The following is a 25,033-nucleotide window of genomic DNA, read 5'->3' as shown; positions in this document are numbered from 1 at the left end:
TAACTACATGAAATAACACCACTACATGTCCGGGTTTTTATAACTATTAGACAAAATACACACTGAACAATAGAAGCAACAACTTTATAGTGGAAAATTATATTTAACAAATTTACCACCTGGCTACACACTCCCCTGCAAATAAGTCAACGTCCGCGGTGACTACACTGCACGAACAGGCTCAATTGCTCCCTGCAATGCCTTTTCAAAAAGAGCAGTACCAAGGCTCATCAAAACCTGTGAGACCATGTCTGTGCTGATCGAAACAGTGTTACAGGCTGACTTTGGCAGGTGGAATGGGTTGGAATGAAACCCAGCTGTAGCCCGCTTGCTTTGTCTGACAGCTGGTATCGGTGCACAGGTCTTACTTCCTGCTTTACCAGCAACGTCTATTAGTGTGTGCTTGGCCCCAGTCTGTGTCATATGCAAGTCACTGCCACTAACATCTGAATGAACATCAGTGTTTACAAACCCTGTATCACATGTTCTCTTCTCAGCCTGATCATTTTAAGGTACTTCACTGTCACTCTCATCGGTGGGTGCCATTACAGGTAAACTAACCATGTCAGGCACAGAAGTCTGTTTTGGCGGCTGCATTAGCTGAGGACGGAGGATTTCCTCTACAACAACAAAATCAGGTTCAGCAGACTCAAATGTCACATCCTCAGCTACAGGCTGAAAAATAGCCTGTGACCTTGTTTTAGTTCTGGGTTTGGGAACTGGTTTCGCACAAGGTCTCAACTCTGACCTATGAACTCTTTTTACAGGACCTGCCTCAAGTGGTTCAACAGCATGTGTAGTTCCCTGGATGTCCACTACTCTATAGACTGTTGGGCTCCATGCATCTTGAATCTTATTCCTACCTGGGGGTCTGTGACGTAGGAAAACCGACTGACCGATGCCTATAGGAGGACAATACACTTTCTCATTTTGCAGTGCAACTCTCTCAGCTGCCTTCTGTTGTGAGTACTTTCTGGCTCTCTCATGTGCCTGTCTGAGTCTCTCCTGATGAACAGTCAATCAGTCCTGTTTACGATCTGATCTACACTCATGTCCGAGTCATGTCATCTACAGGGAGATGTGGCTGTATCCCAAAAAGCAGATAAAGGGGCGAGTACCCTGTTGTGGAATGGGAAGTGACATTATAGGCATAAACTAATTCAGGAAGATGCTCTGGCCAACGTCTTTTTTTCTCTGGCAGGATTGTCCTCAGTAAATCATGATTGTATGGTTCACACTGAGCGTTTCCCTGCAGCCTGTAAGGAGTTGTCCTTGTCTTTTTAACCCCATACAGTTTGCACAGCTCTGTGATTACTTCACTCTCAAAATTTCTGCCTTGGTCAGAATGCAGTCTCTCTGGGACGGCATACTTTATGAACCACTCCTTGAGCAAAACCTTAGCTGTTGTGTCTGCTTTTTGGTCCCTTGTGGGATATGCCTGTATGAACTTTATAAATACATCAGTCACCACAAGAACATTTTCCTGTCCGTCTGATGCTGCTTCCAACACTGTAAAATCAATAGCTACCACTTCAAGGGGTCGTGAGGCTAGAAATGCCTGCACTGGAGCCTGGATTTTTGGCTGAGGCATCTTGGTCAAAATGCACCGCTCACAGTTTTTAACCCAACTCTCAACATTCTCATAGAGCCCTACCCAGAAACATCTCCCTCTTAACAGGTTTACAGTGCGCTCTATGCCCTGATGTCCCATGTTGTTGTGCACACTCTCCAAGACTTGGTCTCTCAAACCCACAGGCACCAGTAACTGCCACACCTCACCATGACGTGGATTTTTAATAACCATATACAGCAGATTTTCTTTGAGCTGCAGGAAGTTCCACTGTTTCAAAAGTTTTTTCACTGGGGTAGACAGGGATGCTCGCCCTTTGCTGCTTGGTTTTCTCCCCCTATTCCAAAATTTCCTGAACTCTTTCAGGGTGGGGTCACTCGCCTGGAAACCCACCAACTCCTCCCTGGTAACCACAGGCTGACTCTACTGCACGAATCTGCCTCACTTTATAGCACTCCAGGCCTTTGGTGACCAGCCCTGGATCCAGGACCGTCCCCCTCCTCATCAAGTTACACACAACAATACAGTTGTCAAAATCTGAATCAGGGTCAGTTTCCGGCTCCCCTGCAAACTCCATCCTTGAGAGGGCATCTGCAGCAGCATTACTACAACCCGGATGATATTTTACTTCAAAGTCAAAAACAGACAGTTGTGCGACCCACCTCTGCTCTATGGCACCTAACTTTGCTTTTTTTAGGTGACAGAGAGGATTGTTTTCTGTCAAGACAACAAACTTGGAACCCAGCAAGTACCCTCTGAATTTCTCTGCAACAGCCCATTTTAGGGCGAGAAGCTCTAATTTCATACTGCTGTAATTTCTGTCATTCTTCTCAGCCTGGCGCAGTCTACGGCTAGCATAAGCTATGACTCGTTTAATGTTACCCTGCTGCTGACACAATATGGTGCCTAATCCATGCTGACTGGCATCCGTTTCAACTATAAACGGCTGGGTGAAGTCAGCAAAACCCAAAATGGGAGCAGAGGTAAGTCTGTCTTTTAACTGCTCAAAAGACAACTGACACTCTTGTGTCCACATAGAACAAAACTGGTGACTTGCTTTGGTTTTCCTCACACTATTGCAGTTGTTAACTAGGTCATGCAGTGGACCAGCTATCTGTGAGAAACCTTGAATAAATCGCCTGTAGTAACTACAGAACCCTAAAAATGACTGCAGTTCTTTAGCAGTGGTCGGAACCTTCCAGTTTTTAACAGCAGAGACCTTGGAGGGATCAGTCCCTACACCTTCCGCTGACACCTGATGACCCAAAAACTTCACTGACTGCTGTAAAAAAGCACACTTCTGCAACTTCACTTCGAGACCTGTCTCTGCCAGTCTTTTAAGCACAGTTTCCAGTCGCTCCAAATGTTGCTCGAATGTCTCTGAAAACACCAAAATGTCATCTAAGTAGACCAGGAGTATCTGAAAGACAAGATCACTCATCGTTACTTGCATGAGCCTTTGGAATGTAGTAGGTCCGTTACAAACACCAAAAGGCATTCTCACATACTCATATAAGCCAAATGGCGTAGTGAAAGCTGTCTTATTCATGTCCCTCTCATGCATAGCCACCTGGTGGTATCCGCTGGCAAAATCTATGGTTGAGAAGAATTTCACCCCTCTCAAGGTGTCAAAACTCTCATCAATTCTTGGAAGCGGAAATGCATCACGCCTCGTCTTGGAATTGAGTTTTCTGTAGTCAACACAGAGCCTTAAACTACCATCTGCCTTCCGCACCAGTACGATTGGGGAAGCATAAGCGCTGGAGCTTTCTCTGATAACTCCCTTTTGTAGCAGCTTGCCAATATGTCACATGAGGTAGAGGTTCCCTCGTCACTTTCCTATCTAAAACAACCATCGACTACATCATCACCACTATCCAATAGTCTATGAAGGTCACCATCGCCACCGAAATCCGGGAATCTGGCATGTACTCCATCCAGATTGACACCACACCTGACATCACATCCCAAGACCAGTGCTCTGTTGTGATTCGTTATGTGACAGACATCATTCATGAGTGACTTGTGGCTGTGATCAGATGTGAAGCATCCACTGGGCAGTACTTTGACCAGCTTGTAAATGAGGTGCTGGAGACCATGAACCTGGAAGTGAAGCAGTGTATTGGAAGTTCCACTGATGGGGCCTCCAACATGCAAGGCCAATATAATGACTTTTGTGCACTGCTGTCTGAGAAGTCCCCCACCCAAGTCCATGTGTGGTGCTACGCACACATCCTCAACCTTGTGCTGGCAGACACAACAGAGTGTGTATTGGCAAGTGGCTCTCTCTTTTCCTTGCTGAACAACATTGCAGTCTTCATCAGGGATTCCTACCAGAGGATGAACATCTGGGAGAAGGAGAGTAAAGACCCAAGACACAGACGTCTCACCCGCATTGGAGAAACACGCTGGTGGTCCAAGGACGTTGCTCTCTCAAAGGTATTTGGCTCCTTTGGAAAGCCAGATGGGGCCCTGTATGTTGATGTACTCCACACCCTTTCAGCCATTAAAGATGTAAAGACCATCAGCACCACTGCGCGGGTCAATGCAATGGAATACATCACTCAGCTCCTTAAGTATGAAACAATACTTACAGCTCAGATTTTCCTGAGAATTTTCCATGTCACCTCACCAGTCTCAACATACCTCCAGACAAGTGGAATGGACATCCTGACAGCTCACCGGATGGTTGTGGCTGCAGAAACACAGCTGAAGGACATGAGCAGAGATTTCTCTGAAGTAAAGGAAGCGGCAGACACATTTGTCCAGTGGGCCAACAATCAGATACAGGAGCAAAATGAGGAGACTGAGCTGGAGGCTGAGGCCTCTCTGCCACAGAAACGTGGCAGAAAGAAGAAATCCATGCCTGGACAGATGTGTCAGGACGAGGCTACGACTGATGCTGAAACATCATATAAGATTGATGTCCATAATCAAATTATGGACACAGTTTTAGGGAGCATTCACCAGCGATTCCTGAAAAACGGCACTTTGAATGCTGATTTGGCACTTCTAGACCCAAAAAACTTCAACCAGGTAACAGCTCAGGCTGGTGGTTTCCCAGAGGCAGCACTACAGCAGTTGAGTAAGTGTGTGCTGCCATTTGATGACAGAGCAACGGTCGCCAATTTACAGAGCGAGCTCATCAGCCTGGCAGGACAGTAGAAGAGGTTAAAGACATCTGTATTTGAGGAATACACAAATAAGACAACAGAGGATGGCCCAAAGGGTGCTGAAGATGAGGTGGAGATGGTCTACAAAAAGTGCTCATCTTGCAAGGACTGTGCACTGTGTTGCTACCGTGTCCTGAGGCAGTACAACCTCCTCACAGATGCATACCATGTCATTGGTCTGGCATACAAGTTCCTGCTTACCCTGTCTGTCACACAAGTAGCTTGTGAGAGAAGCTTTTCAACCCTGAAATACATTAAAAACAGGCTGAGAAGCTCTCTCTCTCAACAGCACCTGGAGGCTTTCATGCTCATGGCTACTCAACCAGATATTTTAAAGATGCTGGATACAGACAAAATAATAAACGGAGTGGAAGAGATAAGTGAGCTCCTGCAGAAACTGCTCACTGAATGAGGTAATAATATTTCTATTCACATTGCTTTTAGTGTGTGACTTAGCTACTTACCAATCTTTAAATTAGTGAATGACTTATTGTTACAGACTCTTGAACTAACATTTAAAATGTGACCTATTAGTTTTAACCAAGGTTTCAGGATGGGATGATGTGTTATTATAGCTAATGTAATGTTTTGTCTCTCACCCCAGCCCGATCTCACGAGGATTCGTGAAACTGTCACGTAAGTTTTAGTTTCGGTTTCGTGCGCACCAACACGATTTCGTCATGTTTTTCGTGCCGCTCACCACGAAATGCGCACCAATGTATTTTAAACGGCGGACTTTTCGTGCCACCCAGAACGTATTTCAAACGAATGTGTGTATTATATTTTTAATGTAAAACCATGGCGAATCCAACGCTATATTTTGCATGACATCGTCCCTAACCATAACCCTAACCATAACCATAACCCGGTGGTACACTTACCTTTTTTTTTTTTTTTTCCCCAATTTGCATAGGAATTTCAAGAATGTCCGGCGGCCGGCGGCCGCAAACGCGATCACACAAGCAGTATACGCCGATGGACAGCTTAGATCGTCATGAATCCGCTGGTATAAACCACTTTCAGCTGTGATTACCACAGCGGGTTTCGTTGTGAGCAACACGAAAAACATTTCGTGGTGAGCGGCACGAAAAACATGACGAAATCGTGTTGGTGCGCACGAAAAAGAAACAAAAAATTTACGTAACAGTTTCACGAATCCCCGTGAGACCGTGTTGCTCACCCATATAGGCCGGCATGTGTTCCAGAGGGGACCCCGGAGAGGACTGTAATCCACATTGTGGATGGTTGTGAACATTTTAACACAACTGACTGACAAAGGTTAAGGTATAACTAACTAAGTTTTTATATTGTATATAGTTGTTTGTATAGTAGCTGCATAGTTGTTATTTTATATAAAATATAAGTTATCACATGATTGTATATAGTTGTTTGTATAGTTGCTGTATAGTTGTTATTTTATATATAGGATAAGTTATCACATGATTGTATATAGTTGTTTGTATAGTTGCTGTATAGTTGTTATTTTATATATAGGATACGTTATCACATGATTGTATATAGTTGTTTGTATAGTTGCTGTATAGTTGTTACTTTATATAAAGGATAAGTTATCACATTGTATATAGTTGTTTGTATAGTTGCTTGCTGTGCAGTTTGTTATTTATCTATAATATACATAGAAATAATATTTACATCTATATTGTTCATCTATTTTTAAATAAAACAAACTTTGTGAAATGAACTTATTGTTGTAATTATGTTGCCCTCTAGTGGTTTACTCATGGTATAGACAGGTAGTGTCACTAACAGACTGGCAAATAGGTAAGCTAAATTCTATTGTATCAACATGCTATAAAATCACAATATACCTGCAATTATTTTACAGTAAGCTACTTAAAGCTTAAGGTTAATTATTATTATACGATTATGGTCCAAATTGCTTCTTTTTTCAGCGAGGAACTCAGGAACATGAAACTTGTGTTGCTGGCTGGTTGGTTGCCACACCACGCATGAAGTGGGCCGGTCTGTCCATGTCTCCCGGGCCACTTTTACCCCCCAATCCGCCCCTGGGTCAGGGTATGAGGTCATCAGCCTGGGTTGGCATGGTAACCGCTGTCACCCAGCAGAAGGCCATCAAACTCTCCAGTAATGTATTGTGGATACATCAGAGTATATTAAAGGAGGGAGACAAGTGAATTCTATTGTGAAAATCTTCTGGCTGCTGACCACGCTGCAGTCTGTTGCTCAGGTTAGACTCTCCACAAATCCTAGAGCCATGAACAGACCCAGATCACTTGGCCTCCACATTAGAAATGATGTATGCAGCATCACATATGATCTGGACAGTGCAGAGAATGACAGATGGTGAACTATGATGCAGTCTTTAACATTAAGAAACAGTCTACCTGTAGCCTACCTGCACATTTATGCTGTGAATGGACTTCCTGTTCATTATGTGAGGGAGCTGTGATGGGGAAGTATGTGCATCTATGCATCCAATCACACTGGGAAATCCTAAAAGAAATTAAAATGACTAATCCCAGTCTGAGGCTCCAGCACAATGTCATTAACAGAATATGATTTAAAATGAATTTAACAGATCTATACATCATTCACCTGCAATCCTGTGGAACTCCTCCTTGATGCTCTGACAGGTGTATGTCCAGGGAAAACTACAATGAGTAAAAGCCGTTTCAGGGCCAGGAACACTTTTCTGGCCGTCCTCCATACAGTTGTCTTACTGAAGTGCTCTTCATCTCCGACAATATATAAAAACTTCCATTTGCAAAGAACTGCAGCGCAACACAGCGGCTGGTAATGTAAATGTAAGGACGGATTAGGTTGTTTAACTTCAAACGATCACGAAACGGTACCGCTCAAAAAGATAATTGTCCGGAAATGCGAGAACATTTATGTGCGGTCTGATAACAATCCACTGACGAATATTTTATTCTCTGTGCAGTAATGCTGATACTTTATCCACTGGATCGTTAATAAAAGCTGTTCTACTCCAAAACTCGCCCGTTTACTGACTGAATGAATGAGAAAATCAAACAGCGTGTGTGGCTGAAAGTGGGCGGAGATGGAGAGAAACTCGAGGTTTTCTCAGATAAACCTGCTGGCGACCAGGTTAAACTTATAGTCTGTTACTGCGGTAACTGACCGAGAGTTTAAGTTACCCCTCTTTGTGAAACAGGCTCGAGTTACCCCTCTCTCTCAGGGTTGAGTTACCTCGCTTTGTGAAACGGAAAACTCTGAGTTTCCCTCATTTCAGGGTTAACAAACTCAGAGTTTTCAATAAACCTGCTTCGTGAAACAGGCCCCTGGTACCAAAATTGTGTAGCCCGTGGAATTGTTCACATGACACAGGACACAATACTTCTGGGTTTTTTGTAGCTGCAAAATTATTGTCAGCATTCACCGGACTAGTTTGGCAGAGGGCATAAAATAAAATAACAAAATCGACTGAAGCATACAAAAAAATACGGCAGTGGACTAGGTCTATCACACACATAAACAGAAAATGTAATTTCAGTTAACAGTCCACAATCACAAACATACTAAATGCAGTAAAAACTGCATACAAATTCTTACATTGTGATCCTGTTGCTACTACGGTCCAGAGTTCCAGAGTTATTCCGAATACCACTCTGGTTCACCTTTGAATAGAGTTTCAGATAAATAAACGATTTATTCAAATAAAATCACTCGATCAAGGAATGCTAGCCAGAATAATGCAGCTGCCTGTAGCATTAACTAGCTACTTATCACCGCAAATGGCGGTCGATGCCCGGCGCCAATTCTCACAGTTGAACCTTCGTGCAGCTGTAATTATCACGAAAACATCAAATATAAGTGCATACACGGGTCTTCCTGTCATAAGTTTTCTGTAACTGTGTGTACTTACTTCGCACTTGATCGCTTGACCACTTAAACTCAGCCTTAGCTGTTTTCACGACTCTGACAGCAAGCATGCAACAGGGACACAAGGACAAATACCCAAAATGCACTTCATTTAACCAAACGAAAATTAGAGTGCCTATATAATGAGAGTGGCAACATGACGGGTCCAAAAAATTTTGGTCACGTGATCTATAGGAGCCATTTTGTTTCCAATTCATGAACGCCGGTTATGCCTGTTAACGTTGTTTACAACGCAGAGAGTAATTCTAGGTCTTTTTTGGCTTCATAAATACCTGAAAAATGACGGGCTGTTGTGCCTTTGGGTGCACAAATCGATCGGAGAAGAGATTACACATGTTTAGATTTCCCAGGAGTAGTGAAAGAATGAAACTGTGGGAAAATAAAGTCCGGAGAGTGGGATGGAAACCGACTTCATCATGATTTTTGTGCCAGGTTAGTCCCATGTATGTACTTTCATGTTACGATGTATGGGTGAATGACAGATAGAAAAGTTTGATGTGATTTTAGGCAGTTGTGGTTATTTTGACTTTGACCATTTTCATGCATGGAGATGCATGAAATACGGGCCGCTGAAGTTTAACGGGGTAACCCGTTAAACTTCAGCGGCCCATCTGAGCTTCGACAACAGCCTCCCTGTTCATTCACATGATTTCCAATTCAACAAACAGCTGACAGTTTTCTGTTTCCTATTTTCTGTTTTCCGTCCAACCTGCAGTCACTTATCAGCCTCATATGACCCGAACAGGCTCCGTGTTGTTCACCTGTTTCTGGGCTGTTAGCCGCCGTTAGCATGAGGATGCTGTTAGCCATATGCTTACAACTGCAGCAGTGTACAGGCGGACGGGAAAACATATTTTACTAAATTGACCGAAGCTGCAAACTCGATGATAGAAACATTATATACCCATGGAAAGCTTAGATTCTCATAAATCCGCCAGTATAAACCACTTTCAGATGTGATTACCACAGCGGGTAATATAAACACATTTGTCCAACAAACAGCAAATAACGTAAACAGCACAACTCACCTTTGAAGGCTCAAAACTAGTCACAGATGAAAATATTCAACTAAAAACGGCCATAATCCAACCTTGGACATCCAGACAATACAAGCCAGTAAATTATTTTGTCCAAAACATGTCTTGAAATCAGTAAACAATCCATAGTTTTCGTGAATGTGCACCTCGCGCTGCGCGTCCCATATTGAGTGAACGGAAACAAAATGGCTTCAAATCCCCAGTTGTCGCCACTCTCATTATACAGGCACTCTAACGAAAATTAGAGTGCCTATATAATGAGAGTGGCGACAACTGGGGATTTGAAGCCATTTTGTTTCCATTCACTCAATATGGGACGCGCAGCGCGAGGTGCACATTCACGAAAACTATGGATTGTTTACTGATTTCAAGACATGTTTTGGACAAAATAATTTACTGGCTTGTTTTGTCTGGATGTCCAAGGTTGGATTATTGCCGTTTTGAGGAATATTTTCATCTGTGACTAGTTTTGAGCCTTCAAAGGTGAGTTGTGCTGTTTACGTTATTTGCTGTTTGTTGGACAAATGTGTTTATATTACCCGCTGTGGTAATCACATCTGAAAGTGGTTTATACTAGGGATGGGAATTTCGACTAATTTCCGAACCGACTAGTCGCCAATAAAATTAGCGACTAGTCGGTTCGGAAATTAGTATTGAACTTGCAATTTAACCCTTTAAGCGCCAAAGTCGCAATATTGCCACAAGCAACATTGGTGAACATAACAAGCCATAGCTTCAAATATACTGCCTCATGTGCCTCATGTACTGTACACCAGGAGATGGCGGACATCTGGAACTTCAATCTGAGCATCAGTTGTGGGCGTGTTTTCATGCAAAGTTTTGGAGTTTACAGAGTTTGAAAACCGAGGAGACGAGACTCGCCGTCGGAGCGTATCAGAGCGCAAGACGGCACATTTTAGAGTGAGAAAACTCACCGTACTGAGAGGTCTGGTCAACGCTGACAAAGTACTTTGTCAAGTAATGGCTTACTCATATTCTGAAGAGGAATATTCACCCTCTGATGAAGATGTTCAGTCGTCCACTGAGACAGAAAGTGCCGCTGCGTCTGTGCGTAACGGCAGCGGGTCGGTGCGCCATGACAGTCCACGAGCAGGACATACTGGAGCCGATGCTTTGCTTCGGGGTGGCAGGAAGGGATGTGGTGGGTGTAGCTGGAGTGGTCAGAACGCCGCTAATGATGAGGGGGATAGCGGGGGTTGAAAAAAGAGACACGCATATGCTCCTGGCAGGATCAACCAGGTAGCCCAGACGGGACGAGTGTGCGGCGCACGGCCGAGCGAAGAGCTGCATGGCGTCGCCCGGTCGGGACCGGGGGCCGCGAAGCGTAGCTGTGCGGGGGGGGGCACACTAGCGTTTAACCGACTAGTAAAATACTAACCATTTAATAAATGAGTCGACAATTAACCGATTAAACGACTAGTCCGCACATCCCTAGTTTATACCAGCGGATTCATGAGAATCTAAGCTTTCCATGGGTGTATAATGTTTCTATCATCGAGCTTGCAGCTTCGGTCAATTTAGTAAAATACGTTTTCCCGTCCGCCTGTACGCTGCTGCAGCTGTAAGCATATGGCTAACAGCATCCTCATGCTAACGGCGGCTAACAGCTCAGAAACAGGTGAACAACGCGGAGCCTGTTCGGGTCATATGAGACTGATAAGTGACTGCAGGTTGGACGGAAAACAGAAAATAGGAAACAGAAAACTGTCAGCTGTTTGTTGAACTGGAAATCATGTGAATGAACAGGGAGGCTGTTGTCGAAGCTCAGATGGGCCGCTGAAGTTTAACGGGTTACCCCGTTAAACTTCATCGGCCCGTATTTCATGCATCTCCATGCATGAAAATGGTCAAAGTCAAAATAACCACAGCTGCCTAAAATCACATCAAACTTTTCTATCTGTCATTCACCCATACATCATAACATGAAAGTACATACATGGGACTAACCTGGCACAAAAACCATGATGAAGTCGGTTTCCATCCCACTCTCCGGACTTTATTTTCCCACAGTTTCATTCTTTCACTACTCCTGGGAAATCTAAACATGTGTAATCCCTTCTCCGATCAATTTATGCACCCAAAGGCACAACAGCCCGTCATTTTTCAGGTATTTATGAAGCCAAAAAAGTCCTAGAATTACTCTCTGCGTTGTAAATAACGTTAACAGGCATAACCGGCGTTCATGAATAGGAAACAAAATGGCTCCTATAGATCACGTGACCAAAATTTTTTGGACCCGTCATGTCGCCACTCTCATTATATAGGCACTCTAACGAAAATGTAACAACACTGACACCCTGTGGCCAAAATAAATAACTACATGAAATAACACCACTACATGTCCGGGTTTTTATAACTATTAGACAAAATACAGAAAGTACAAAATAAACACACTGAACAGTAGAAGCAACAACTTTATAGTGGAAAATTATATTTGACAAATTTACCACCTGGCTACATATACATAGCAAAATTGTCTGGCCGAGTGGTGGGCCACACAACTCACTTACACTCGGCCCACATATCGCAATGTATTACGGCACTTGGGAGGGCGACATCTGGTTGCCACGTATGGCCCATGATTGTGCCATGTCTCAGCCACCTATGTGGCCATATGTGGCCCTGTCCTGGCCCAGTGTTGGGCCGGATAAGTTTCAGAACTGGTTCCAGATGTCAGCCTTAACTAAACTGTAACCAAGCCACTTCTTTAATACACTTACTAGCCGTATTTGGCCCAGAAAACAAAATGCCTAAACAATAACAGTGTCAAATATTTCTTTGTTGATACAATAACAATACAATCTTGTATAACTGTATATAAATATATATATATATATATACACATACATATTTAGCCCTCATACTGATATATACATTTTGGTTTTATGAAGAAAACCTCAGCATAGGAGATGAATCAGCGTGAGCTACTAAATTACCCTCGGATTCTTAACATACACTGTGAATGTGGGCAATGCTCTCATGCATAACTTTCATCTCAATTTAAACAGTGAAACTTACCTCTTGCACTAAACAACACATGAAAATACCAGCGACTGGTCAGTTAAAATAAACACAGCAACATTTATTCACCTAACTTGATGATAACAGGTTAACCCGGTGTTACACACCCCAAAATCATCCAGAATTGTGTCTGTTCTACGGTACCAGGCCTTTGTGTCCGTTGGAGCTCATGAAGAAGCACACAGGGAGGGAAAATCCAGCTTCGCTTCCAAAAAAAATAGAAAAGTCCAGCCTCAGTGTCCACAACAGAAAAGTCAGGCTTTAGCTTCCAAGAAAAAAAATATAAAAGTCCAGCGGCAGTTTCCAAAAGTAGAAAAAAAAGTCGGGCGTCAGCATCCAGATAAAACACACAGTTCAGCTTCAACGTCCAAAACAAGCTTCTATCCAACCATGCTCACTTCTCACTGCCTTGGTACCTCACAGAAACCTTCGACGCTGTCCTTCTTCACCTGGCGAGCGGTAGCCCTCGGTTGTCGAGTCTTTTACTCACAGTTCTCCACCGGCAACTCTCTCCACTCCTCCATTATCATCGTCCTGCTCCGCGTGCGCTTCCGAGAAGTGTATGTCTGCAGCCGGATGCTGTACGAATACGACCCGCACGAATACGGCCCTACACTTCCGGTAAGTTTAGAACACTTTTTAAATAGAGCGCCACTTACCGGAGGCTGCACGAATACGGCCCTACCGCAATTTACGTTTTAAATTAGTGATTTCACTCAAAATATACTTACAACACAAAAGGATTATTCAAGGATAATTCCCCGTTCATTTTAACCCCTGTAAGTTTTTCTACAGAGCCGGAGGCTGCTCTTTCTGGACCACACCGATAAGACGGCAATTTAAGTGCCGCCTCCTTCATCTCAGGCCCCGTTGTTTGTGTTGCCCATTGTGTTGATGCTAAAGGAAGCATTAGCAGCGTTTATCACCATGATGGACAACGGTAAAGACGTGAGTACTAACTGTGAATCGTTTTATTAGTTTAACTTGATAAAACAAATAAACAATTGATTTAGAACGTTTTAAAGTTTAACGTTATAAACACTTCTGCTGTTTTCATTTCCGGAGAAAAGTTTTTAACCTGCTAAACTGAGGAACAAGCTATGTTTGAGCTCGTCATTCATTAGCACAGACGACCAGTTTTATATAGTTCCGCTGCTGTCAAACCAACACTTAGCTTCTTTAATAATTTGTTTAATTGAGTCCTAGCCATATTTTGGAGACCCAGGTCCAGGTGATTATAATTAACTACAAGCAGCATATTAATTAACCCTTCACCAGATGGTAAAAGCATGTTGAAATGATCTCTTTCTGTTAGAACTGTTTGTGTTCTACTGGTTCTCTGGCATAGTTTACCAAGAAACTTTATGGACCTGTTATTAGTTTTTCCACCTGTGACCAGTTCAGATGTCTGCTGTGAAAAGGATTAAACTGTGAAAGTACATTTACTTCATAGTTAGACTTTTCATTCACATTTTTTTGTGATGCTGAGATGCTTAGTATATTTAACATTCAGTTTTGATGTCGGCTTATCCTTCACTCCGTCTACTGAACAGCCTGTATGAAGTTGCATCATTTCACAGACTGAATCCAGGACAGTACATTTTAAATGTATTTGTCCACCTCTCGGATAAAGCTTGATTGATGTTTATGTTCACAAAATGATCTGAAAATGTTCAATTTCTCTCTTAATTTGAAGATACACATAACAATTCAACAAGGGAGAGATTTAGATTTTGAAACATCTGGCAGCCATTGTAGGCTTACTTGCATCAGCACTGAAGAACTACAAGAGTTATATTCTTGTATCTGTTGATAGTACTGCTTACTTCATATACAAGTCATCATGTAATGGAGAAGGCAGCAGTTTTCAGTTATGTGTCTAATCTCATCTGTTTTATTTATTTTAGGGCCTGCCATGCCAGATGTCTGTGGGATTTTTATGCTTATGGTAAGGTCACATTTTTTAAACTGAGTATGTTGAAGCTTCTGTCAACACTGCAAATAAAATGCTTTGTTTTCCATCTTATCTGTTACACTATACACTTTCCATTGTCACAAAGCAAGGGTTTGAATTCCAGGAAGTTAGTTTTAAAAAGGTTTACACAAAGAAGAAACTGATTTCTCCAAATGCTTTTGTTGTTGCCACATACTATTCATTTTGAAGAGAAAGGACACATTTTGAACTCAGTTTTTTCTTTCTATTGTCACACTGCTTTCAGATGGACATGCCTTTGGTACGGAAGTGGTGATATCTTCTCATGCAGCGTTTCCAAACAGAGGGGTACGACAGCCTGAAACAACACGTGTATATAAATTTTAGTTGCAAGTTAGGGGTTCACTTCCACTTCTACAAACTGCTATTACACTATCAGTGCCATGTCAGTAGAGCATCTGGTAACTACATTAAGTTAATCAGACTGTGGATGGCAGTCTTTGTCGAGAGTATTGGTGCATGTCATTTTTTTCATCACTGTGTTGGCCTTTTTCCCCATTGTTTATCTTGAATGAATTTTGTTGTTTGAAAGGTATGGCAAGAGGTTTGCTTTCTGGACTAATGAAGGCAGAAGCCTGCTCCAAGGAACCATGAAGCCCATTTACAAAGTGCCAAAGCGGGGTGCTGTCACTGAGGAAGTTCCACTCCATATGCAGGCTGAGACTGAGTGCACTGCAAAGGAAGCAAGACTGGTGGACTTCATGATCCAGTCAAAGGGAGCTGAGCAGCATTTGGTGGTACTTGGAAAATGTTCCTGTTTTCTCATCATTGCAGACTGACTCAGAAAAGATTCACTTAGGGCCTTTGTTAGTAATATTAGTGGACAGAACATTTTTTGGCTGCGTTTTGAAAGAATTCCTGAGTTCCAGAAATTCATTGTTTCTCTACTTTGGGTTGCCCTCAGGACGTACTTTGGCAAATGCTCTACCTGGATTCATCAGGAGTCTTGTTTTTTTTTTTTTTTATTTACACAATGCAATAAATGATTTTGTTTTTTAACTGTTTACTAATACAAGTAGTTGCCACCTTCGTTAAAGTGTACCAATGTCTGTGAATGTATCCTCTTTAAGTGTTACCAGTATTTGTCAAGCCTGCAGTGATGTTGTCTGACTACTAGTTCAGTGAAGTGGAGGAATTCTCTGGAAGGATAAAAAAGACCTGAAGAAAGCAGGCAGACTGTTCAGTTGGTACGTGCTGCTCATTTCAAAGGAGGTGTATTGGCTTGAAATGTTACAAATAAAATATATTTTATTAAATAAGTGAAATATGTACAGTTTGTCAGAAAAATCAGTGCCATATCTACTTATGCTTATTAATGTCTGTGTGTCTCTGCCAGGAGGAAGTGAGATCAGACGTTTTGCAGCGGGAGTCATAGACTTCACTTACTTTTGTGTGTGTGTGCAGCTTTTATTTTTATGTCATATTATCATGTAACATAAATATATATCTGTCTTAAGAGTTGCCCTTGCGTTTTGTCTCTTTCCTGTTAGATCTAGACTCCATAAAGGCCATTACAGATGATTCCATTAATATTTTATCTTAATAAAAAGAATATTTTCAAAACTTGTGACATTGTAATAAGAACATGATGTAGTACTTTGTGTGGTCCAGAAAGAGCAGCCTCCGGCTCTGTAGAAAAACTTACAGGGGTTAAAATGAACGGGGAATTCTCCTTGAATAATCCTTTTGTGTTGTAAGTATATTTTCGCCAATGTAAAACGTAAATTGCGGTAGGGCCGTATTCGTGCGGGCGTATTCGTGCCGCTTTCGGTAAGTGGCGCTTTCTTTAAAAAGTACTCTAAACTTACCGGAAGTGTAGGGCCGTATTCATGCGGGGATTATTCGTGCGGGTCGTATTCGTACAGCATCCGGCTGCAGACACATATTATTGGCGCTTCCTCCTTCATCCCCCCTCCACCTCGATCCGGTTGGCCCCCATGTCCATCACAACACAACACTCATTTGCGAACCAAACAGTTTGAAACCTGTCTAATCCAATCATGACAGAGCACAACCTGTGGCGTTCAGGTTCAACACAGAACATTGGAATTTCTGATACTAGGCGAAACAGCAACCAACAGCATCAAATAAACGTCAACAAATAAATGATGATAATAAAATGCCAGGGCACTACATATATATAAATAATATAATAATAATAACAATAATGATAAAATATATAATACAATAATATAATATTGATCAAAAAATTGTCTTACATTATTACTCTATTACTCTACTACAAAACCAAATGACATTATCCAAAATTAATCTGCAAATATGTAGGGTAACACCCATTAATGATTTTAAATGAAATGCCTTTACCTTATTGTCAACAGAAAAATTGAGGTAATTTACTCAGCTATTCCAGTATGAAACAGCAGGCATAAAATTTGCGCTCTTTTCCATATTGTATTGGAAAGATTCTTACGGTTGTTCTTACTGACAGACAAAGACAAATTTCACCGACCGAAGAATCAGTTACATCAACATGATAGATATTATGAACAAAGATAGACATACAACTCTTGAACAGGATAGGCCAGAAGGAATTGCATTGAAGACTATTGCTAACTGTTTAGGAATTATTGGAATCTGACTGTGTTGAAGAAGTTCTCCATAAGAAACTAAAACACCATTGCTGTTGAATAATTGTCTTACCCAAACAATCCTTGTTACACCATTCTTCGAAAAATAAAGATTTGTTCTTGTAGACTTTAGGTCACTTCATTAATAAAAAAGAATCAAAAATGTAAAAAAAAATGTTTTGACCCCAGTTCTCATCATGTATACCAAATGTGAAGTAATGCTAATAATTTTAAGCATTTAAATGCCAGTTTAGGGATATGCCAATGCAATAACACATTTCATTATTATTATTATTATTATTATTATTATTGTTATGCAATCACAAAAAAAGATGAGGCACTGTATATGGTTCCAAGGCAACACTGAAAACACACACACACACACACACACACACACACACACACACACACACACACAGTAATTTCTCACTACACACCCACACACCAGACTCTGACATCTAACACACTCATACTTGATATTTAATTTTTGTTTCATTTGGTACAAACAATCATCTTGACAAGAACAACAGACCCAGGTCACATGTGGCCCACAGTTCAAATTTGATGTGTGGGCCACATACTAAATTTAACATCTGGCCCGCATCTTTTTTTGCCACCTTAAAGTGGTGCCAACTGAATGCCACCTGTGGCCCACAGCTCAAATTTGATATGAGGGCCACATACTAAATTCAACATCTGGCCCACATTTGGCTTGCCACCTTAAAGCTCGTGTCCGGAGTTTCCGTTTGTTTTCAATTTATGTATCACTGTTTAACAAAGCTTAAATGTGTTAGTCTAGTTCGATACTATAATATAATGTTAGTATGACGCGATATGAAAATTTATTCATGAGCTCCGCCTTCCTCTCATAGACCCCCATGTTATTCCAAAAAGCGCCGGTCGCTGCCGACCAATCAAGTTCGAGCTTCCGCTTTGTCATGCTGTCAATCAACGGTTACGCGCACAGCAAGCAAGCCCATGCAGAGGTGGGCGAGCTACGCACTACGCAACCGCGTGCACATTTGTTTTGCTTGTGGAGGAGAGAGCATCAGGGATTGGCAACTTCCAGAAAAGTTACCAATCCCACAGCTTGTCAGGCCAAGAGACTGCAGGACGTTTTTTGGCTCGGGGTGCTCGCGTCGCTCCCCGACCACGGCCTCCATAGCCCACCTGATGGCTTCGTTTAGATGTCCGACCTCTGGAGGAAGATGTTGGGGCGTCTGGGACATACTCTTCATCAGAGGAGTCATGCAATTCTGAACTCTAGATAGAAATAAATAAACAATGTAACACATATACACATGTAAATTAACTAAGTTTGATAAACAACGTCATCGAGAGGGATACACGAGTGTAATCACATATTGAAACTTTACTCGTTCGTCCTAGCAGATTCATGTTATTTTGGTATTAGGACAAGTTAGACTCAATACAGAATTCTAACGTAATTCCTTTATTATTTACTAAATGTACTAAATGTAGAAGAGTGGAAAACAGCAAAACAGGCAAGATACTGCAGCACTCCGGGCACTCCTCTCAGGTACAGCGCGCGTGCACAAATAAAGGGGCGAAATCAGAGGGAGGGTGGGACCAACAGTGTTTTGGGAGACGCTGCGATTCAAACTCCGGACACGAGCTTTAAAGAAGGTGCCACCTCTGCCACATCTGGGCCATGTTTGGTTCACATGCCTTATGCCAGTGCCGACTGCATGCCACCTGTGCCAGCTTCAAGCCAGATGTGGGCCACATTTCTCTGCTATGTGGGTATATATATATATATATATATATATATATATATACACACACGTATATACATATATGTACAGGGATGGCTGGTATAAATGGGCTAACAGGGCTAAGCCCTCCCAGGCCAACACAAAAAAGATGAGAAATGTATTTTTCAAATAACTTAAAACAGATTGTGTTAAGTTTAGGTGAAAACAAAGGTAGCAACAGCACCAATCAGTCAACAGAAAAACATAGAATATCTATAAATGGGCTTTTTTGTTTTTTTTTACAGCCCCAGCAGATACAGTCCGCTTTCATTCATTTCGTTCTTGTAAATGATTGACAGGTGTCATGTCCCGCCCCCGTGATTTACTGATCATTTGGGCTAACTTCAGGCAGCCCACAGGCCACTGACTTTTGACCAATAGCAGCGAGTTAACACAGCGGTGGCTTTCATTCATTTCGTTCTTGTAAGTGATTGACAGGTGTCATGTCCCACACCCGTGATTTACTGATCATTTGGGCTAACTTCAGGCAGCCCACAGGCCTTTGACACAGGGAGAAAAGGTTAAGTTATGGCGGGCGTTAGCATGAACGAGGTGGATTATTTGCTTTCATGTCCATTTTCCTCAATGTCTTTGGAGGAAAAGCTGGAAGTTAAGAGACTGGGATCACATCGGCCATCGATGTTAGCTTCTTTTCAAATAAGGTAGGCCCATGTTGACCTGTTAAAGGACTGTGAAACCTTGTTTTTGCTGAGGTCATCTGTTGTACTGAAGGCGTGTTTTGCACAACATGTTGCCAAACAGTTGTAATAAGACAGTTGCAGCAGGCTATCTGTGGGCAGTCGTTGAAGTTGGAACACGTTTTGTAGTGGTGTGTGTGTTTTTGTGTGTGTGTGTGAGTGAGAGAGAGTGTTGATGTAGAGCACTAAAAAAGTATAGTGTACCTGTAATTGATGTAACTGTGTGTATCATAGGTGATGTTGCTTTTGCAGCTGTGTTAACCATTTAATCGGTATTATGCATTTGCTGGCCCACCCAAAAAATTCACCACCAGCCGCCACTGTGTGTGTGTGTATATATATATTTATATATATATATATGTATATATATATATATATATATATCAGCCCGATCTCACGAGGATTCGTGAAACTGTCACGTAAATTTTTGTTTCGGCTTCGTGCGCACCAACACGATTTCGTCATGTTTTTCGTGCCGCTCACCACGAAATGCACACCAATGTATTTTAAACGGCGGACTTTTCGTGCCACTCAGAACGTATTTCAAAAGAATGTGTATATTATATTTTTAATGTAAAACCGCGGCGAATCCAACGCTATATTTTGCATGACATCGTCCCTAAACATAACCCTAACCATAATCCTAACCATAACCTAACCATAACCTAACCATAAGCCGGTGGTACACTTACCAATTTGCATAGGAATTTCAAGAATGTCCGGCGGCCGGCGGCCGCAAACGCGATCACACAAGCAGTATACGCCGATGGACAGCTTAGATCGTCATGAATCCGCCGGTATAAACCACTTTCAGATGTGATTACCACAGCGAAAAACATTTCGTGGTGAGCGGCACGAAAAACATGAAGAAATCGTGTTGGTGCGCACGAAACCGAAACTAAAACTTATGTGACAGTTTCACGAATCCCCGTGTGTATATATATATATATATATATATATATATATATATATATATATATATACACTGCTCAAAAAAAATTAAAGGAACACTTTTTAATCTAAGTATTGCATCAAATCAGTGAAACGTGGGATACTGATCTGGTCAAGTAAGTAACTGAGGGGCTTTTTAGTCAGTTTCAGCTGCTTTGGTGTTCATAAAATTAACAACAGATGCATTAGAGGGGTAACAATGAGACAACCCCCAAAACAGGAATGAGTTTACAAGTGAAGGCCACTGACTTTTTTTCCTTCCTAATATTGTCAGACTATTTTTCACTAGTTTTGCATTTGGCTAGGGTAAGTGTCACTTCTGGTAGCATGAGGCGATACCTGGACCCTACAGAGGTTCCACAGGCAGTCCAACTCCTCCAGGATGGCACATCAATACGTGCCATTGCCAGAAGGTTTGCTGTGTCTCCCAGCACATTCTCAAGTGCATGGAGGAGATTCCAGGAGACAGGCAGTTAGTCTGGGAGAGCTTGACAGGGCTGTCGAAGGTCCTCAACCGATCAGCAGGACAGGTATCTGCTCCTTTGTGCAAGGAGGACCAGGATGAGCACTGCAATAGCTCTACAAAATGACCTCCAGCAGACCACTGGTGTGAATGACTCTGATCAAACCAGTGGTGTAGTGGTCCCTGGAGAAGTGGGTATAATTTTCACCTTTTTTTTTAATTAGTCCAGAAAAATGCCCTGTTTTAGAAACAGTGACATAGAAGACTACTCTATTCAATTTATTCAGTCATTTCTACTTGCCCACTATTATAAAATTATCATGACTTGATTAGGAACAGTTTGTAGTTATTACTGGTCACACAAGCAAACTGGATTACAGAAATTCATCTATTGTTACAAGCTAAATCAAAATTCAAAATGAGGTTTAATCTGTCAAAATCACCTTTTGTTACAGTGTTAGGCTTCACCTTTCAATAAACTGAAGATGCAGTTTACTGCCTCAATATGCTCTGACCTGGTGGTGGTAGACTGGGTCCTTGACTCTGCTCACACTGACTTGTCTGGCTAGCTTCAGGTTGGGAGCTGCCAGGGCTGCTGGTTTCAGGACTGGGGTCTGTCTGGGCCTGGTCTGGGCCTGATTTGTGCTTCTTTACAAAAAAGTCAGCAATACCTCCCTTCCTTTTCATTGTTGTCTGTCCCTATACAAAATAAGATAGCCTGGTTAGACCTCAATATTGTTTTAGGTCGAATCTTAAACTACCTGTCCCCATTCTTGTGTTTTTACTTACTTTAAAATCAACTACCAGCCTAGAGGTTTTCCCACATTATCCCAATCTAGCTCGCTTCAGACTTACGTTAGAATAACGTTAGCCTTTCAAAACGTTAGTCAGACTCTGCCCGACACTCAGTTTAACCACTGGAGACAAAATATCCTCTCCTTGAAATGTGCAGTCATGTTGCCAGTAGTTTAAAACAATGATTCATTTGGAAACCACCTTAAAACTTACCTGAGAATTATATCGTCCATGAAAGTAGGTTCGCTCGATACGTGCCACTCACTTGAAAGGTGTTTATTCTGCCTTTCTTGCATTTCCGCGCAACTTTCAAGCAGACCTGTCAATCAACTGGACTGCCACAGAGGTGTCAGCAAAATTTTCCTCTGTATGACCCGCCCTACTCTGCCTCTGATTGGCTCATCCCTAAAGTTAACCAATCGAATCAGTGAAGGTAGCATGTACCAGCCAATTACAGGCAGAGGAGGGTTGTTCATGGCTTCATCATCCTTAAGGAAAAGAGGGCTACCTGGTACACAGATATTACTGAATGATGCGCACCAGGGAGCATTAGAAGTGGGTATACGCAATGCTAACTGAAAAATAAGTGGGTATACGCCGTATACCGCCGTATACCCTGGACTACACCAGTGGATCAAACAATCAGAAAGAGATTTAATGAGAGTGGTCTAAGGGCCCAGCATCCTCTAGTGCTCGCTGTGCTCGCTGACTGGCACCGTGGAGCTCAGATGGCAACACAGGAATTTGCAAGTCCACCACTGGTGCCCTGTGCTTTTCACAGATGAGAGCAGGTTCACCCTGAGCACATGTGACAGGCATGAAAGGGCTTGGAGAAGCCGTTGAGAATGTTATGCTGCCTGTAACATTGTTCAGCATGACTGGTTTGGTGGTGGGTCAGTGATGGTGTGGGGAGGCATATCCATGGAGGGACGCACAGACCTCTACAGGCTGGACAATGGCATTCTGACTGCCATTAGGTATCAGGATGAAATCTTTTGACCCATTGTCAGACCCTACATTGGTGCAGTGGTCCTGGATTCCTTCTGGTGCACGACAATGCCCAGTCTTATGTGGTAAGAGAACTCATGCAGTTCCTGGTGGATGAAGGAACTGATACCATTAGCTGGCCCCCACACTCACCTGACCTGAATCCAATAAAACACCTTTGGAACATTACGTTTTGTTCCATCTGACACCATCAGGTTGCTCCTCAGACTTTCCAGGAGCTCATTGATGCCCTGGTTCAGATCTGGGAGGAGATACCCCAGGACACCACCTGTCGTCTCATTCAGAGTTTGTCCCGGCATCGTCAGTCATGCATACAAGCACATGGAGGCGATACAAACTACTGAATACCATTTTGAGTTGCTGCCAAGGAATTTCAGCAAGATGGACCAGCCTGCCACATCAGTTTTTCACTTTGATTTTGGGGTGTCCTGAATTTAGCCCTCCTGGGGGGTTGATAATTTTCATTCCCATCAAACAATGTGGCACTTTTCATTCCTAACACATTATCTAGTCCATATCAATGCTAATATCCAGTTTGTTTTTTCCCCATATTGAAATATGATATGTTTTCAAAGTGTTTCTTTAATTTTATATATATATGTGTGTGTGTGTGTGTGTGTGTGTGTGTGTGTGTGTGTGTCGGGGTACTACGTAAGGTAATTATATTTTTGCACTCGTTGAATATAGGGCACCACCTCGCTTATGCAAGGAAATTAATTAATTTCGGCAGAATTTCAAAGAAATCCCTGTCGAAATACAATAGATCAGTCTCATATCTTAAAGATTAGAATTCTTGGTTAAATTGACCCCAATTTCTCACAATGAAACGCACAAGACTGTAATTTGGTATAAAATGAAAACATTTATTTTAATGTTGTTCCAATCCGATGCTGGCATCGGATTTCACGCCGATATTGCCCTATTTTAAGGTATCGGTATCGGCAAGTAAACAGACCAAATCACCAGTGCGACTATTAAATTACAATATCGGACCTTGTGAAAGGGCAGTCAGGCTCCGCTACTTTTGCTAATGCTGCTATGACAGGAAGTCAGTTCTTCTTCGCTGATTTGACAGGAAGTTGCTACAAGCGGTAGCTACAGTAAAGCATGTCGGCTATTTGGTAGTATTTTCACCGAGACCAACCAACAAATAAGACTGCAAAATGTCAGATTTGCAAAAAGGATGTTTCGAGAGGTGGCTCTCACGTTGGGGCATTTAACACGAGCAACTTGATAAAGCATTTGAAAGCGCACCACCCCGAAGAACACCAGAGAGTCATCAAAGCTAACACCGAACGACAGAAGCAACAAACTATAGAAGGTTCTTTCACACGGAGAGAGAAGTTTCCCAAAGAGTCTCAACCACCGGAATAAGCGATAAAATTGTGGAGTTTATTGTCTTGAGTGACCAGCCACTATCACTGGTCGAAAATGTGGGATTCCACCGCTTAATGGAGTATATTGAGCTGCGCTACAATTTGCCTGGTCACAAATACATTTCAGAAACGGCGCTCCCCAAACTGTACACGACAGTGAGTAAGTGCATTTCTGACAAACTTAAAGATGTTCCAGCTGTCAGCTTCACTACAGACATTTGGAGCAGTGACGTTTCCTCGTTGTCTTTACTTAGCTTGACTGGGTGCATATGGAGACATCGTCATCTTTTACACGCCAGAGTGCCGTGTTGCATGCTAGCCAGTTCCGTGGATCACATACAGCCCTTGCCATTGCCGAGGCACTTGGGGAGATGCTCGATAAGTGGAAAATAAAGAAATCCAGTGTTCACGTTATTCTGCGAGACAACGCTAGCAACATGAAAAGGGCCATGCAAGAGTTTGGCATGCCTAGTTTGGGATGTTTTGCCCACTCGCTGCAGCTGGTGGTTCACGAGGGGTTGTTGTCACAGAGAAGCGTCAGTGACGCTGTGGCTAACTGTAGAAAAATAGTTGGACATTTCAGACACTCTCCACTAGCCACAACGCGTCTTGAAGACATACAAAAAGATTTACACATGCCCAGCAAACGTCTTCAACAAGACGTTACAACCAGATGGAA

This window comes from Acanthochromis polyacanthus, chromosome 5 (assembly GCF_021347895.1).
Source record: "Acanthochromis polyacanthus isolate Apoly-LR-REF ecotype Palm Island chromosome 5, KAUST_Apoly_ChrSc, whole genome shotgun sequence".
In the NCBI taxonomy this organism is placed as follows: domain Eukaryota; kingdom Metazoa; phylum Chordata; class Actinopteri; family Pomacentridae; genus Acanthochromis; species Acanthochromis polyacanthus.
The sequence above is the reverse complement of the archived record's forward strand: the minus strand, read 5'-3'. Positions refer to the sequence as shown.